Genomic DNA, 16,690 nt, shown 5'->3' on the forward strand with positions numbered 1-16,690 from the left:
TCTCCCATTGTGCTCAGATTTAACATCCACCTGCCAAAGGCACAGGAAGGGAATGTTTCACCTCCTGCCACCATCCTCCACCAAAGCAACGTCTGTTACAAGGTGGGCGCTGTCAGAGCAGCCCCTTTCCCTGCTTTGATTATTTCCCGGCATGATAAACAACACAGCCTCACATCTTGGCTTGCCTGGTTTCTGGTCAATTAACTTTAGCTATAACTGGAGCATTCATTCTATGGGATCAGGGTGTGTGGGTGTGGGTAGATAGGAAGGAAATGCACTGTATCTGTTGTCTCATGCTTCAAATGGGCCCATCTTTATAGTTCACGCATGTCAAGCAATTCAGGAGTACTGTATTATGTGCTGTAGAAAGAAGGGTTTGTAACTGTACCTTTTCTCCACAGGGGCAGACCTGTCCAATATATTTTGGCACCTGAAGTGGGAAACCCATTCTACTACACACCAGTGTGTTTGGAGTACTGTGTACTGCCTCACCTCAAAAACGATACAGTAGAGTTGGAAAAGGTTCAGAAAAGGACAACCCAAATAATCCAGAGGATGGAGTGACTCCCCTGTGAGGAAAGGTTGTAGCACATGGGACTTTTTAGTCCAGAAAAAAGGCAATTAAGACTTGTGTCACATGAAATGGGTCCCCCAAGATTGTAAGACTAAATGAGGGCATTTCCAGACTGTCACTATCTTCAGGTGGGATTTGTTTACAAAAGCATATGCATTGTCTCTTTCTTCAGGTTGCATTTTCTACAGATTGGTTACATTTGTCATGAGACATTGGTGTTATATGCAGTACAATGGTACCTTGGGTTAAGAACTTAATTCATTCTGGAGGTCCGTTCTTAACCTGAAACTGTTCTTAACCTGAGGTACCACTTTAGCTAATGGGGCCTCCCACAGCCACTGCACGATTTCTGTTCTCATCCTGAAGCAAAGTTCTTAACCCGAGGTACTATTTCTGGGTTAGCGGAGTCTGTAACCTGAAGCATATGTAATGTGAAGCGTATGTAACCGAGGTACCACTGTTGAGGGTTGGGAAGAAAAGAGAGAGAGGGGATGGGGTGGTAAAGCTTATGTTTTTTTACTTAGTGTATATGTGGGGGTTTTCAGTCAGCGTTACTTGGGTAGGTTCTCTTCCTGTTCACTTGTTATGTTTCCTTGGTGGTGAGAGGGGTTGGGGTGGCCTAAGGTGTTGTTGATTGTCTTTGGTTGGCTGCAGTGGGGATTTGTTTGTTCATGTGTGAGGGAGGAGTTGTTGGATTAAAGTAGCTATATTGAATCACATGCTGTTGATGGTTCATGCTGGTGGACCCTAGAAGTTCAGCGTGGCCATGGCGCTCGCCATCTTGCCTCACTGGAAGTCCCCCAAAAGATCAGAGTTTTGCAGTGGACTGGGAAGTGTGGGACGACACTTACTTTGATGCAACACCCTAACCTCTCCAAAAACGAATGGGAATGGGTGCTCACTAAATAGCCAATATGGTCAAATCTCCCTGCAAACAAATCAGAATGAATGCTCAATAAACAGTCACCTGGAAATGCCCTTAGTCACTTGATGCGCTGAGGTGGCTGTTGCTTTATTCTTAATGATTGTTAGGTGGGTGTGATTTTTGACAGGACTTTGGGATGCAAAGTGGGGCAGGTAAACCTCTGTTTTTCTGCCATGGTCTGACCAAAATTGGGCCCCCTAGTATGCTATTAGTCACAGAAGCTAAGCTCCCACTGGTGCTTCAGGAGCATGTTTTGTTACTGTGTTGAACAATCAAGCTGTCTTTGACTTAGGGCTTCCCAAACTCCTGAGCCTTAAATTCTTGAATGGATCCCAGGGGTCATGTGCCTCTTGGAACAGCAGACAGAGCTAAGGGCAGTTGGTGACTGCAGAATGAAGATTGTAAGCCTCTCTCAGCTGGTTTCCAGTGTGGGATACTCACCCATTTCCCCAGATGTTTAAGGAATCAATGCATTGTGCCTGTATTGCTCAGTGAGAGTGCATCACTCCATGCAAGGCATTTTAGGGTGGAATTGCCATATTTTGTTCGCTTGCTTCTTACAGAGCATATGATGCCCTCAGCCAACTGTGGTCATCCTGTATTTTTCTGTGGTTCTTCTGTCTTTTCTCAAGGCACAGAAAGTCCAGCTTTCTTTAGAAGAGCGGAAGAGCAGTGCAGTCTCCACGGATGTAGAGTCCTCTGCTGTTAGCCTTCCTCCCCCCCCCCCCTTAAAGGGCGGGATCTGGGCAGTAAGGTATTAATTTGGAAAGTTAACCTATCATTGCCCACCACAAAGCTGTCATCAAAACTGACTCACTGAGTCTCATGAAGATGCTGTACTAGTGTCCCGCAGGTAGGCTGCTCTTATTTATTTAATTTATAATCCACCTTTTTTCTCCAAGTTCCTCAAGGTGGTGTAAATTATTCTTCCCCTTTCCTTAGTTAATCCCCACAACAAGCCTGTGAGGTATGTTAGGCTGAGAGGCATTGACGGTCCCAAGGGGCTCCATGGCCAAGTGGTGATTAGAACCCTGGTCTTCTAGGTCCTAGTCCAATACTCTAACAAACAACCAGAAGGTTGTGACTAGGAAATTCTGGTGGGCTCAGTTTCTGGGCAATTCTGTATTATCACACAGAGATTTGTGAGTTTTTAAGCCATGCACTTTCCAGCATGGTTTGGTGAGTCTTAAAATGAAAATAAGAACTATTTTGGACACTATTATTACCTTGGCGTGAAAGTAAAATTATTCTAGAAAGGAATTTCTGTTCAGAAGAGAAGAAATAATAACTTTGCTAAGGTTTAAGAACAACTGCTGTTGCTGCTTCAGCTATCTAGTTTTTCTGTTGTTGTTGGCACCAACTTTCCCTCCTGTTTTCTGTAATTCCAGTCAGTTAAGACTCATTCGTTCGTTCCCTGCAGATTGTGAAGCCGCATTATTGATGGCTTTCAGTTCTCGAATGGCATAGACACCTCTATCAACTGGCCTGTTTTCAAGCAGATTGAGCTTTGCAGCTGGAAATTAGCATATGTAAATGCATAAATGATAACACAGCATTTGCACCTTTGCACCGGTGGGAAGCCGTTAAGATCCAGCTCTCTTGTGATTTCAGTGAAGCCAACTAACTGTAGAGATGATTCAATCTAGCAAACTCACTCCATGATAAAATGAGAAACAGGATCAACTGGGGCAGAGGAGATGTGAGGATTTTGCTGGACATATCCTCCCAGCAGCCCTGGCCAACAAGGCCAGTGGTCAGAGTGACCGAGGGAGATGCATTCCAGCAACATCTGGAACGCCACAGGTCCAGACATCCTTATCCTGAAAGCCTCCACGGACTTGCCTCCTTATCTCTCCACTCATATCCCGAAGCATCCCTTCCTGTGATCTTTGTTCATCTAGTTCCACCCCCCGCCAAAAGTATGAGGAGCCCTGCTCTTGCCAAATATTTCTCTGCATTTGCTGTCCTGCTTCCTCTGCCTTCCAGAAGCCTGCTGCAAGACCAGCTCTCATCCTTCCTTCAAGTCCTTCCTCAAAACCCACTTTTTTTCTATGAAGCCTTTGGGAAGATCATCTAGTCCAGGCTCCATATCCTGCTTGCTGCAGGGGAGTGGAAAGACCTTTCTTTATGGCAAGGACTGCATTCCCTTCTTGGTGGTAGTGGGGAATCTGTCAGAGACAGCATGTCGGCAGAGGCAGATTTTAGGGAGCAAAGACTGGGTCTCCTGCAATGGGCACCAGGCCAAGAGAGCACCAAAGAGGGTGCTGCAACAGTGACGAACAATAGAAGGCAAAGGGTGGGGCACAGAGTTTAGGCATTGTATAGGGTGCAGCCGAAAGTCCATCACTGATGCCGGTGGAGGTACTCAGCCTTTACTGTCTCTGGCCACATCCATAGGTAAAGGTAAAGGGACCCCGGACCATTAGGTCCAGTCGTAACCGACTCTGGGGTTGCGGCACTCATCTCGCTTTATTGACCGAGGGAGCCGGCATACAACTTCCGGGTCATGTGGCTGGCATGACTAAGCCACTTCTGGCGAACCAGAGCAGCACACGGAAACGCCGTTTACCTTCCCGCTGGAGCAGTACCTATTTATCTACTTGCACTTTGACCTGCTTTCGAACTGCTAGGTTGGCAGGAGCAGGGACTGAGCAATGGGAGCTCACCCCATCACGGGGATTCGAACCACCAACCTTCCGATTGGCAAGTCCTAGGCTCTGTGGTTTAACCCACAGTGCCACCCACATCCCACAGGCCACATCCATACCATATGTTTAAAGCACTGTGATATCACTTTAAATAGTCATGGCTCCCCCCAAAAGAATCCTGGGAGCAGTAGTTTGTTAAGGGTACCAAGATTTATTAGGAGACCCTCATTACCCTTCCAGAGCTACAGTTCTCAGAGTGGTTTAAAAACCAATCCCTCTTCACAGGAAACTCTGGGAACTGTCGCTCTGGGATAGGAGGTTCCTGAAAATTCTCAGCACCCATAACCAACTGCTGCTCCCAGGATTCTTGGGTATTTGGACCAGCCGCCCTGCTGTAAGTAAGTTGAAGAACATATAGCTCATGATGGATGGGTCAGTCAGTAGAACATGAGACTCTTAATCTCAGGGTCATGGGTTCAAGCACCACGTTGGGCAAAAGATTCCTGCATTGCAGGGGGTTGGACTAGATGACCCCCATGGTACCTTCCAACTCTACAGTCCCATGATTCTATGATATAGTTGTGACAATGGCATATACTTCCCTTGATTACTCCTCCTGCCTCCACTTCCCTCTGGAGTTCCCTCTGTGTCTTATGTCTAGATTCTTAAAGCAACTTCCTTTTAGCTGTGCCTTGTTGCCTGAGAGGTCGAGCCAAAGTGCCTGACATCATTTGTAATATCAGTGACATTGATGACTGACAGGTGGGTAGACCTGCCTGCCCATCAAATTTGGCCTGCTAGGAAGATCTTGATAAGGAACTGACTCAGTGGAATCAGAAAGGTTCCCTATCCTGATTGAGATGCAACACCTTGTGGCAGGGAGCTGTCAAACCTGTTCATGTGCAACAGGTGGCGCTATGTAATCATGGTTTTTTTTCAGGTGGAACTCTCCTGAACTCAGCTCGGCACCTCTCAGGTGGGTGCCATTGCCATTCTAAGAGAACAAGGGAGGCATTCATGGTAAGTTCTGGCACCTCTCGTTCTAGAAAAATAGCAGTGTATATTATAAAATTCATGAAATGCTAACAACAGCAACAACAATCAGTTAGTTTTTCAGAAATAAATTTTTTATTTGTAAGTATCGTAATAGCAACTGAAGGAGGATAAAGTGGAAATGCTGATTTAATACAGTGGTACCTTGGGTTACATACGCTTCAGGTTACATATGCTTCATGTTACAGACTCCGCTAACCTAGAAATATTACCTCGGGTTAAGAACTTTCAGGTTGAGAACAGAAATCGTGCTCCGGCGGTGCAGCGGCAGCGGGAGGCCCCATGAGCTAAAGTGGTGCTTCAGGTTAAGAACAGTTTCAGGTTATGAACTGACCTCCGGAACGAATTAAGTTCTTAATCTGAGGTACCACTGTATACCTTTTCTTCCCACTCACAAATATGACAAACTAAATCAGTATGTAGTGAGCCTTTTCTTTACTTTTTTAGTAAAAGTGGAATATGGAATAATGACTGAGTGTTTTAATGTAACTTTATATTTAACTATGATCTTTCAACAACATTGTTAAACGAAGTGGAAAAAAGTTAAGGTTTAAAATAGGTATGGAAACCAATACCAAATCCATAATATCACTATATCAGCTTTATACATGTCAATCAATGGGGGAAAGCTGAACAACAAAATTACGGGGGGGGGGGGGGGGAGTAAATGCCTCCTCGCCTGACCCCCCCCGCTAATTAGCAGCTATATGTAAGGGCTCCATCTAGTGGTAGTTTTTATTGTTACAACTCCATTTTCAAACATAGCCCTATTTTCTGCCTAAACCAGAAAGTCCCTATTGAGGTGACATCCCCACACATTCAGCCAAGCACCTTAACACATCATGTCTAGGCATGTTTTCTGGCTGCGGGCATACAACTATTCAGACTTTTGGCTGACCATATGGAAGTTAGGAGGAGGGATAGCAACCGTGACCTCATCTCCACCCTTCATGGGACGTAAGGAAATGGCTGTGGTATTAGCAATGGTTTTTTGAACCAAAACCCAGCAACAGGCTACAAATTTACGTGGGAGAATGGCTGGGGAAGGAGGTTGTTTAGCCCTTCAGTCCATTTCAGTCCAAGGAGGTTGTTTCCCCCTTCAGTCCATTTTTCCTGCTCAAAATCACCCCTCCCATTTGCTTTTCTCCCACAGGGAAAAAGGTACTGGTAGGAAACACTAGAACTTATGGGTATCCAATGAAGTTGGACTTTGGAAGCTTCTGAGCAGATAAAAGGAAGGACTTCTTTTCACAAAGTGCATAGGTAAACTATGGAATTCACTGCCACAGGACGGCTTCAAAGAAAGAAGTGGACACATTCATAGAGAATAAGGTAGTAACCATGATAACTATGCTGTGTCACCATGGTCAGCGGCAGCAATGCTTCTGAATACAGTGGTACCTCAGGTCACATACGCTTCAGGTTACATACGCTTCAGGTTACAGACTCCGCTAACCCAGAAATATTACCTCGGGTTAAGAACTTTGCTTCAGGATGAGAACGCAAATCGTGCGGTCGGTGGCGGTGCAGCAGCAGCAGGAGGCCCCATTAGCTAAAGTGGTGCTTCAGTTTCAGGTTAAGAACAGGCCTCCAGAACGAATTAAGTTCTTTACCTGAGGTATCACTGTAATACCATTTACTGGCAACCTCTGGAAGAGAGAATACAGTGGTACCTCGGGTTACAGACGTTTCAGGTTACAGACTCCGCTAACCCAGAAATAGTACCTGGCTTAAGAACTTTACCTCAGGATAAGAACAGAAATCGTGCTCCGGCGGTGCAGCAGCAGCAGGAGGCCCCATTAGTGCCTCCTGAGTGGTACCTCAGGTTAAGAACAGTTTCAGGTTAAGAACGGACCTCCAGAACGAATTAAGTTCGTAACCTGAGGTATCACTGTATGCTCTTGTGCTCTGGTCCTGCTTGTGAGTTTCCCACAGGCATCTGTTTGGCCACTGTGAGAACAGGATGCTGGACTAGATGGGTCACTGGCCTGATCCAGCAGGCTCTTTTATATTCTTACTAGTAATAATTCTAGTAAAGAATAAATGCCATAGACTTGTTCTCTGTTTTAAAACTCTGTATGTGAGAGTGAGTGAGAGAAACAGGCAGAGAGAGAGAGAGAGGGAGGGAGGGGGGGAGCATAGAAATCTATTGCACATGGTGATAGTTCCAACACACAAGTTCTTGGACTTGAGTGGGTGACCTTTGAGAGGCATGTGCTGGCTGGGCGGCCACTGCTAAGATTAGGTTTCTCATCTGTCAGAGCAGGCCTGGCCTCTTCGAAGGAAAGGAGCGTTTGTGTGTGACTTGCTGTAGCGTCGGAGGCGCAATTCCAAAAATCACACATCCAGTTATGAGACACTTTGGCTTTCAGGCCTGCCATGTAATGCTATTTCATAATCCTCCCTGGCCTGACTTGAACCAATGATGAGAGCAGGGGGAGCTGAGATGGCTTTGGTGAACTGGGTTGTCAGTCACCACCAGGCCTTCTCAGCGGACACCACCTTCTTTGCTGCTGTGCTGCGTCTTCTTCACACGAGCAGAGGCTGCTGATGGAGTGGCACACCCAGTAAATCTGGGTCTGCACCTGAGCAGTCTGTGAATTCAGCTCTGTACCAGAAATCCAGACTCCTTCAATGATTAGTATCTTGGCATTGCTCTGTTGTGTGATGAGTCCCAAGAGCAGGAATGGGGGAAAGAGGATGGAATGGAACGATATGGGGTTGTTGAGAAAAGGGAACAGAGGTTGGAGGTGGTAGGCACTCCCCTTTTCCAGAATTTGGCAGCTCTGGATGGGGAGGAAGGAATCCTACCTCTCCCATCCCCTCCAAAGGAGAAAAAAAAATCAGTGGCCTCCAGGGAAGGTATTGACTGGGAATGGAAGAACCAGAGTCAGAAGAAGGCACAGCCATGATTAGATACCACTTCCACCACTGGGAACAGACCCATCCTCCCAGATGCAGTGTGCATGCACACACACCACATTCCTGCAAGTCACAAGAGTCTCACAAGTAAGCTCACCACACCTTTAAAAACTTGGCAAGTGGGTGGCAACCCATTGGGACAGCTCCATTGCTTCCATGCATCCTGATCTCGACTTCTTTAAGCTCAGGGTGCTGTATCTAGCTTGGCTAGTTTATCCTTTCTCATCATTCACTTTGTGTGGACACATCAGCAAGAGGTAGAATCTTAATGGCAGTCTGGTGGGATATGAAATGGGATCAGATTGACAAGGACCATTACTCAGATATTTCATCCACCTCAAAATCAGCTGTTTTGTTTCAGGTATATTTTGGGGGCAGTATGAAACAAAGGATAGAGAATTGGAATGGCTACCATTTCCCCCCCCTAAGAAAGCCATTTTTGGGGGGGGGGGTTAATTTTAAAAAAGTGCTTTTTTACATTCAAAATGGTTGCTTCCATCCAAAACTGAATTTTCTGAGGGCTGCGATTGTATTAAACAGTGATCGAATAGCTACAGGAGATATGCACATTTTCACAGAAGGGGTGGGTTCTTCCTTTCGGGTATCATTTTCTTTGAGTGGCAAAGTGTTAAAAACACCTTCAAACAAAAGGCAGTGACTGAGCAGGCTTGTTGAAAACATATAGTCACAAGAGTTCCATGCAACCATTTTTCCAAACCTGAACCACTAAACGCTGTGTAGGCTTGTTTTTTCTTTCGTTATCATAAGAATGTCTTGAAAAACAAAATAGAAACCAAAGATGCCTTATTTGAGCATCCTGTCTAATTTAACACAGGGATGATAAGAGAAAAATGGGAGGAAAGATGACATGGGCTAAACGGGGGGTGGAAAATCTACATTTGTTTCAACTCCACTCATTTATGTCAGCTTACCCCAACCTCCTGAACCTATGTTCTCCAAATTCCAATACAGGACAGATAAAAGATAGTACAATGCATAGTTAAACTATGAAACTTGCTCCCACAGGAAGCAGTGATGGCCATCAACCTGGATAGCTTTAAAAGAAGATTTGACAAATTCATGGAGAATAAGGCTATCACTGACTACTAGTTATGATGGCTATGCTCAGTTGGAGGTATTAAATGTTTTGAAATCCAGTTGCTAGAAGCCACAGGAAAGCAGAGTGCTCGAATCCTGCTTCCGGCTTTCCCACAGGCATCTGGTTGGCCACTGGGCTAAATGGACCATTGATCCAGCAGGCTCTTCTTAAATGTTTTGAACTGCAGCTCAGCCCTCCTCAGTGCTGTCAATGGTCAGAAGGCTGATAGGAATTATTGTCCAAAATATTTGGAGACTTCCCAGGTCAGGAGGAATAGTTTGCAGGGGTTCTGGGAGGTGGCTCTGAGCACAAAGTGTAAAGGGTGGAGTCATTTCAAGAAGACATTTGGTCAGGCGAGGGTGATTAAAATGGAGGGACAAAGATCACATGCAGCTGTAGGGTCAATTTGGGTCACATATTGGATCTACCTTTCCAAACCAACATGCAGAATGAAATGTAGCTATCTTTCAAAGTTCTCATCTCTCCAAATTTTGCGATGCAGCTCTCCAGAGGAAAGAAAGCATACAAACAGAAGCACACTGGAAAAGCCCTGGAGTTGGAGGAGACCAAAAGCCCATCTAGGTCAGCATCCTGTTCTCAAAGAGGCTGATCAGGTGCTCATGGGTAGCCACTCAAAATACATGAAAATGCATCATTAAGAGAAATTGTAAATATATATTAGAAGAAATTGCATTAAAAATGAGTATACTAGGAGGTGTGCGCACAAAAATGGTGATGAATTCTTTTTTTTAAAAAAAAGGACTGGAGAAATGAGGAACAGAGAGAGACCAAAATGAATAGATTCATCTATCCTTATATGCAGGGATGTATGAATGGAGAGAAAAGCAGGGGCAAAACCATAAGGGGGTTTAAAGACCAGGACAGGGAGCTGAGTATGTCATAGCATCATAGAATTGTAGAGTTGTAAGGGACCCTGAGGATCACCTAGTCCAACGCAGGAATATGCAGTTCTTCCATATGTCATGTTATAGCAATACTATTTTAAAAATGATTCCTGTGTGTGGAATAAAAATCAAGCCTTCCCATTGTGATTAAGGTAAAAGTCTGTTCAAGACTCTGTTTATTAAGACAAGGCAGTTGTGTTGGAAAAGACCCCCCTGTAATCATCCATACTCTCTTCTGAGGTGATTGATAAGGTGCAATACTTGCATCAGGGGTGCCAATTTCAATAAAATAAAATATTGTGGGGGCCCAGGTAAGCCCCACTCCACATAACTGATCACATGAAGTAGGGCACACACACCATTTGAATGGGGATGCCAATCAACATTGTGGGGGCCCAGCCCCCTCTAATCTTTTATTGTGGGGGCTGAAGTCCCCATGGCCTCTAAGAGTTGGCTTCTATGGCTTGCATACGGAGCTTAACAGCTTTTATATGGATGACAAGTTGTCACAACTTGGTTGATAACAGACCCCATGAAACTAGCTTTGCAGAAAAAGGAATAGCTGCTCAAAACCTCAAACGTTCCATAATACCTTCACCCTTTCCCCTACCTTCATGATGACTTCCTCTCTCCCTCTCTTTCCACTCTTAAGAGAGATAGATGCCCTTCAGATAGAAACAGGTTCAGACCTTTTATAGTCCAAGGCCCTTGCAGACCCCAGGCCCATACATCCTGCTTTGATTTGTGAAAGATATCCCTTCATTTATTCTGTGTTTCTGATATAACCTTCTATGGAAAGCAGAACCTACTCCTGTAGGTTCCTTCTTCAATACACCTTCCCACACTTCATTCCTCATCCCCTCTGCTTTGACTAAGAGAAACAAGGTGTGTGCAGCCTGGAGACTGCTTTGCACATGACAGACTCGACCAGAAGACGCACCTCTTACACCATGACCACTTTGTGTAATGCAGTCTTAAAACCTCTGTCAGCTTGTATAAAACATTTCAGCATCCTGCACATTCTCCACAGATACACAATGTGACAGAAATCGGGTCCTCCCTTAAAGAGGGCACATACAGTGGTGCCCCGCAAGACGAACGCCTCGCAAGACGAAAAACCCGCTAGATGAAAGGGTTTTCCGTTTTGGAGGCACTTCGCAAAATGAATTTCCCTATGGGCTTGCTTCGCAAGAAGAAAGCCCATAGGGAAATCTCCAGGGACCTCTTTTAAATGCTAGCGGTGGGGAGCAAAGCCTTCCCGCCCCCTCCGGCCTTCAGAAGAGGTCCAGGAAGGCCGGCAGGGGCCGAAAGGCTTTGCTCCCCACTGCCAGCATTTTAAAAGCAGTCCGGGATAGCAGGGAAGCGCAGGGATAGAGCGGGAAGTCTCCGCTGTCCCGGGGGCTTTTAAAATGCTGGGGGACGGCAGCGAATCATTCGCTGCCGCCCGCCAGCATTTTAAGATCGCTCCGGGACAGCGGAGAAGTCTCCGCTGTCCCGGGAAGGCAGGTGGGGGGGGAAGCAAAGACTTTCGCCCCCCGCCGGCCTTCAGAAGAGGTCGGGAGACAGACTGTCCCCGGACCTGGTCTGAAGGCGGTTTCTATAGGAACGCATTAATTGATTTTTAATGCATTCCTATGGGAAGCCGTGCTTCGCAAGACGAAAAACTCGTAAGACGAAAAGACTTGCGGAACGAATTAATTTCGTCTTGCGAGGCACCACTGTATTGCGGTGAGAACTGGAAACCGACACCCTGTGCTGTGGGTGGGTATGATTGGTCAGCCACAACACCCGATTGGTAGGTCCCTCGTAGCTGAGTGCAAGCTGGCCAATGGGACGCAGTCCAGACAGTTTGAGGGACCTATTTATGCCCATGCACATGACCCAGAGCTTCCTCTTTCAGCGCATGCATTCGGAACACCTGCCCACCTCTCCCTACATTTAGGGCTTTGTGCTTGACCTTGCTATGCCATCGTGTGTTGTTGGGACAGGGGCATGGCAGGAATTTCCCCCACTTGGCTGATTGGCTGTTGCCATTTGGGTTTTGCCTGCCGCGTAGCAAATCGTCACAACTTGTAAGGTTGTGGATAGGCTCTGGTTCTGGTGATAGGAATGGGAGAACGCTCGCGCCATCCCTTAAAGGAATCCAAGGACTCGATGGTTTGGTCAGTCCCTGAGAGGGGGTTGTGCCTGGGACATTTGGGTGGCGGAGATAGCCTGTTCCTGGCTTTCCGCTTATCCAGGTGTTCACCCTTGGCTGACCTATTCTGGAACCCTGGGTCAGCACTACCTGCATGGCAGGGAGCTAGTCAAACCAGAGCCTATGCAACCAATCACTTTCTGTAATCAATAACGTTGTGGCCTAAATTCTGCCAAAAACCAAAAATTTTGAGTCAAGTGTGAATTTATTTAGGGGGGCAGGTTTCTGGGTCTGAACACGCAAATACCTCTGTGTGGGCCAAGGGCACTTTTTAGTGTAAAACACCACTGCATCCCAGTTCTTTGATGCGTATCCCCTGAAGATTGAGTGGGAAAGTGCATCCTTTGCATCCAGAAAGCTAAAAGCTCAATCAACCAGCATATTGAGGCAGTCGTGGGAGTAGCAATGCAGTAGCAAATTCAGAATTTCTCTCCATGATACTCTCAGCCACGCCCTCTCACAACTACACCCTCTTCCAAGATTATACAACCTTCTACTATCATATAATAATATAATTATACAATATTATTATACAATAATGCATTGCACTTGAGAGAGGCCCACCACCAGGCCTGTCTGCCACTGGCCAATTTGCAGGCATGCTTGGATCTATGCAGTGCTTTTTTTCTTTAAAAAATGTTTAGGGGTACTCTCGTTTTGACTCAAGAAAAACCAAATTGGTAAAAATAAATAGTGAATGGACCAAAGTACAAAGATTCACAAAATGTTTAGTGGTATGCGTACCCCTGTGTACCCCCCCACCCCCAGAAAAAAACGCACTGGATTTGTGTCTCCAGTCAGCAAGGCAAGCATCTACGCATCCCCACTGGCCGGGCAGTTCCTGCACCTGGAAAACCACACTTGGGAGGTGGCAGTGCCGGCCTGCAATGCCAGCCCCCTCCAAGTGTCCCTATTTTGCAGAGATGTCCCTGATTTAGAGAAGCCGGCCCAGTTTCTGATTTGATCCTGGAAAGTCGCACTTTTCCTTAGGATGTCCCTAATTTCATTGGAGAAATGTTGGAGGGTATGGAGTTACCATACCTGAGCTGTCTGTAGGCAATCATGTATAAGGAAGACTTTTTAAACGTTATATTATATTTTTATATATGTTGGAAGCTGCCCAGAGTGGCTGGGGAAACCCAGTGTGGTGTATAAACAATAAATTTACAGGTATCATTATAGAACAGGATATCCCTATTTTCATCAGAGAAGTGTTGGAGGGTATGCAATGCAGCTGCACCAGGATGGTAAGTGAACTTATCACATTTTTGCATTTTGGCACAACAAAGGCAGGACCAAAACAAACAAACAAACAAACAAACAAACAAACAAACACGGAGAATGAAATGTTTCAGATTTTCAGCAGGAAGTTATGGGACAGTCACCGATTAGAAGCACAGAAGTGTGACTGCCCTGAAACCTTTGCAGGCACAAACAGTATTGAAGCAGGATGACATATAACCACCATGATAGCATCATGAAAACAATTATGAATACCCAGTAAAATGGATGTGTTGAAGGTCCCCTAGTTACTGCATTCCAGGCATTTGGTCTTAGGTGTAAAGTATTCACCCCACCCCAGTTTCTAACGCTTTGTGCTGTCTCCCTGTGTAGAATGGCGTCCTGCCCCCTGCCCCCAAGATGAGTACGGTTTGCTTTGGCTGGTTGGTGAGAGGCTATCTGTGGAAAGCTACGGAGTGTAGCCAGTGGTCTATATTTGTCCTGAATCAATATTGCTGTGCAAGTAGGAATCCAGGATCAACAGGAATTCATGGAAAGTTTTGCTCTATCCCTTGCAGCTTACAGCTTGGTGCTCTCCAGAAAACACTTTTGTCTTTCTAATCTGCGGGTCCAGAATAAAGCAAAGTGGTGAAAAAGAAAAGACAAGAAAAAGAGGGAAAGTCTGAAATCATATGAGTATTTTTGGGAATGGAATTATTTCCTTGGCCCTGATGGTAATCTTTATTGAATGTTTTCCCATTTCTAGTCAAACCTAGGTGAAAGCCAGGACACAGCTGCTACCAAATGGCTCCAAAAATGTTGTGGATGATTTTCGAGCATAAAACTCTAAAGGTAGCAAGCAGTGCGGAGGCGCATACTACACTGAAGAGCAGAGACCAGCCAAATTTTTTTTTGCGCTCTCTTTCACAAAGACTGCCACCCATCCATAAATGTTGATAATTAGGACGCTTTGTCCATAAACACTTGCTATGTTAAGAGGAGACTGTTCACATTTCCTCATATCCCAAGCAACAAGACAACATTTCATGAATTTGAGATGATGCATTTGCCACTTTTTGGGACGCGGGTGGCGCTGTGGGTTAAACCACAGAGCCTAGGACTTGCCAATCAGAAGGTCGGTGATTCGAATCCCCGCAACGGGGTGTGCTCCCGTTGCTCGGTCCCTGCTCCTGCCAACCTAGCAGTTTGAAAGCACGTCAAAGTGCAAGTAGATAAATAGGTACTGCTCCGGCGGAAAAGTAAACAGCGTTTCCGTGCGCTGCTCTGGTTCACCAGAAGCAGCTTAGTCATGCTGGCCACATGACCCGGAAGCTGTACGCCAGCTCCCTCCGCCAATAAAGCGAGATAAGTGCCGCAACCTCAGAGTCCATCACGACTGGACCTAATGGTCAGGGGTCCCTTTACCTATTATTTGCCACTTTAGGAGTGTGAACATAGTGACCCGTTTTCCATAATAGATCCCCAATGCCTTAACCCAGGAAGAATATGTGAAAGCACCAAATTGGTTAAGGTTAAGGAATTGGAGGATGGGACAAATTCACTGAGGTTAAGGATATCAATGACTACTAACTCTGCCTCCACTGTTTGAGGTCGTAATGCTTTTGAATAGCAGTTCCTGGAAACCACAGGAAGGGAGAGGACTCTTGCGCTCGGGTCCTACTTCAGGGTTTTCCAGACCTAGTTGGGCTGTTGGCCTGATCCAGCCATGCTCTTCCATCCCCCAATTCTAACCAGTATATCAGAGACTATGAATTCAACAGAAGCACTCTTGTTGTAGGGCATTATAATAACTCAGTCAGTAGAGCATGAGACTCTTGATTTCAGGATTATGGGTTTGAGGCCCACATTGGGCAAAAGATTCCTGCATTGCAGTGGGTTGGACTAGATGACCCTCATGGTTTCTCCCAACTCTACAGTTCTATGATTCAATGAAATACAGTTCTTGTTTAAACTTGAAACATCATTTCTGACAGAAAATGTGCCTGTAAAAGTTTCAAGCTTTATTCCTCATTGCATTTTTGTTAATAAAAATACTCCCCCCCCCCCATTGTCCCTCATCATTAATCTACACTTAGTCCAGGGAATAAGTTGTCATAGGAACCCAGGTGCCACGAGTCCTTGCTGCGGATCTGACGTATAAAGAATCCTTGAAATCTCAGGTGTCGCAGGCAGGAAAAGAGCAAGGTTAAAAAACACCAGATTGCATCTTGTTGCTCAGCACCCAATTTAGAATCAACTGTAGAGCTGGAAGGCACCTCAAGGCCATCTATTCCAACCTGCACCCCCCCCCCCCCGCGCAATGCAGGAGTCACCACTAAAATTACTGATTCTATCACAGAAGGAATAGCTGGTTCCCATTGAAATCAAAAGCACAAGCCCATTGACTGCATGCTTTCTCCCATAAGACCCACAACTGGCAACCAACTCTTTGGATGGGGCTCTCCTCCAGGTTTCTTTTTTTGGTAAAGTTCTTTTATTTCATTTTATAATGTATATGAAACTGAGAGAACCATTATAATAACAGATGAAAATTAAAAAGATGAAAAACAAAACTATAAAACAGGCACTTGCAATGAGTACAGTGGCACCTCAGGTTACGTACGCTTCAGGTTACAGACTCCTCTAACCCAGAAATAGTGCTTCAGGTTAAGAACTTTGCTTCAGGATGAGAACAGAAATCGTGCTCCAGCAGTGCGGCAGCAGCGGGAGGCCCCATTAGCTAAAGTGGTGCTTCAGGTTAAGAACCGTTTCAGGTTAAGTACGGACCTCTGGAACGAATTAAGTACTTAACCTGAGGTACCACTGTACAGTTGACCTGCATTAAAACCACTCCATGTTTCATTAAAAATGAAACAAGATTTAATTTTGACTGACTGCTGTTGCTTTCCTCTTGCTGCATATTTTAGTACAGTGGTACCTCAGGTTAAGAACTTAATTCGTTCTGGACGTCTGTCCTTAACCTGAAACTGTTCTTAACCTGAGGTACCACTTTAGCTAATGGGGCCTCCCGCTGCTGCTGCGCCGCTGGAGCACGATTTCTGTTCTCATCCTGAAGCACAGTTCTTAACCCGAGGTACTATTTCTGGGTTAGCGGAGTCTGTAACCTGAAGCGTATGTAACCTGAG

The 16,690-nt window shown here is 45.6% G+C and overlaps 1 protein-coding gene across 1 annotated transcript in view; it reads left to right on the forward strand.

Annotated features, from left to right (window-relative positions):
• The first annotated feature begins 2,253 nt into the window (after positions 1-2,253).
• The window catches only part of LOC310836698 (uncharacterized protein), a 44,992-nt gene continuing 30,555 nt past the window's right edge, over positions 2,254-16,690 (forward strand). Inside the window, exon 1 of the mRNA XM_083722409.1 lies at positions 2,254-2,352. The gene's annotated coding sequence lies outside the window, so the exon portion shown is untranslated. The remainder of the gene's footprint in view (positions 2,353-16,690) is intronic.

Source organism: Podarcis gaigeae, assembly GCF_964106915.1.
Source record: "Podarcis gaigeae genome assembly, chromosome: Z".
Classification (NCBI taxonomy): domain Eukaryota; kingdom Metazoa; phylum Chordata; class Lepidosauria; order Squamata; family Lacertidae; genus Podarcis; species Podarcis gaigeae.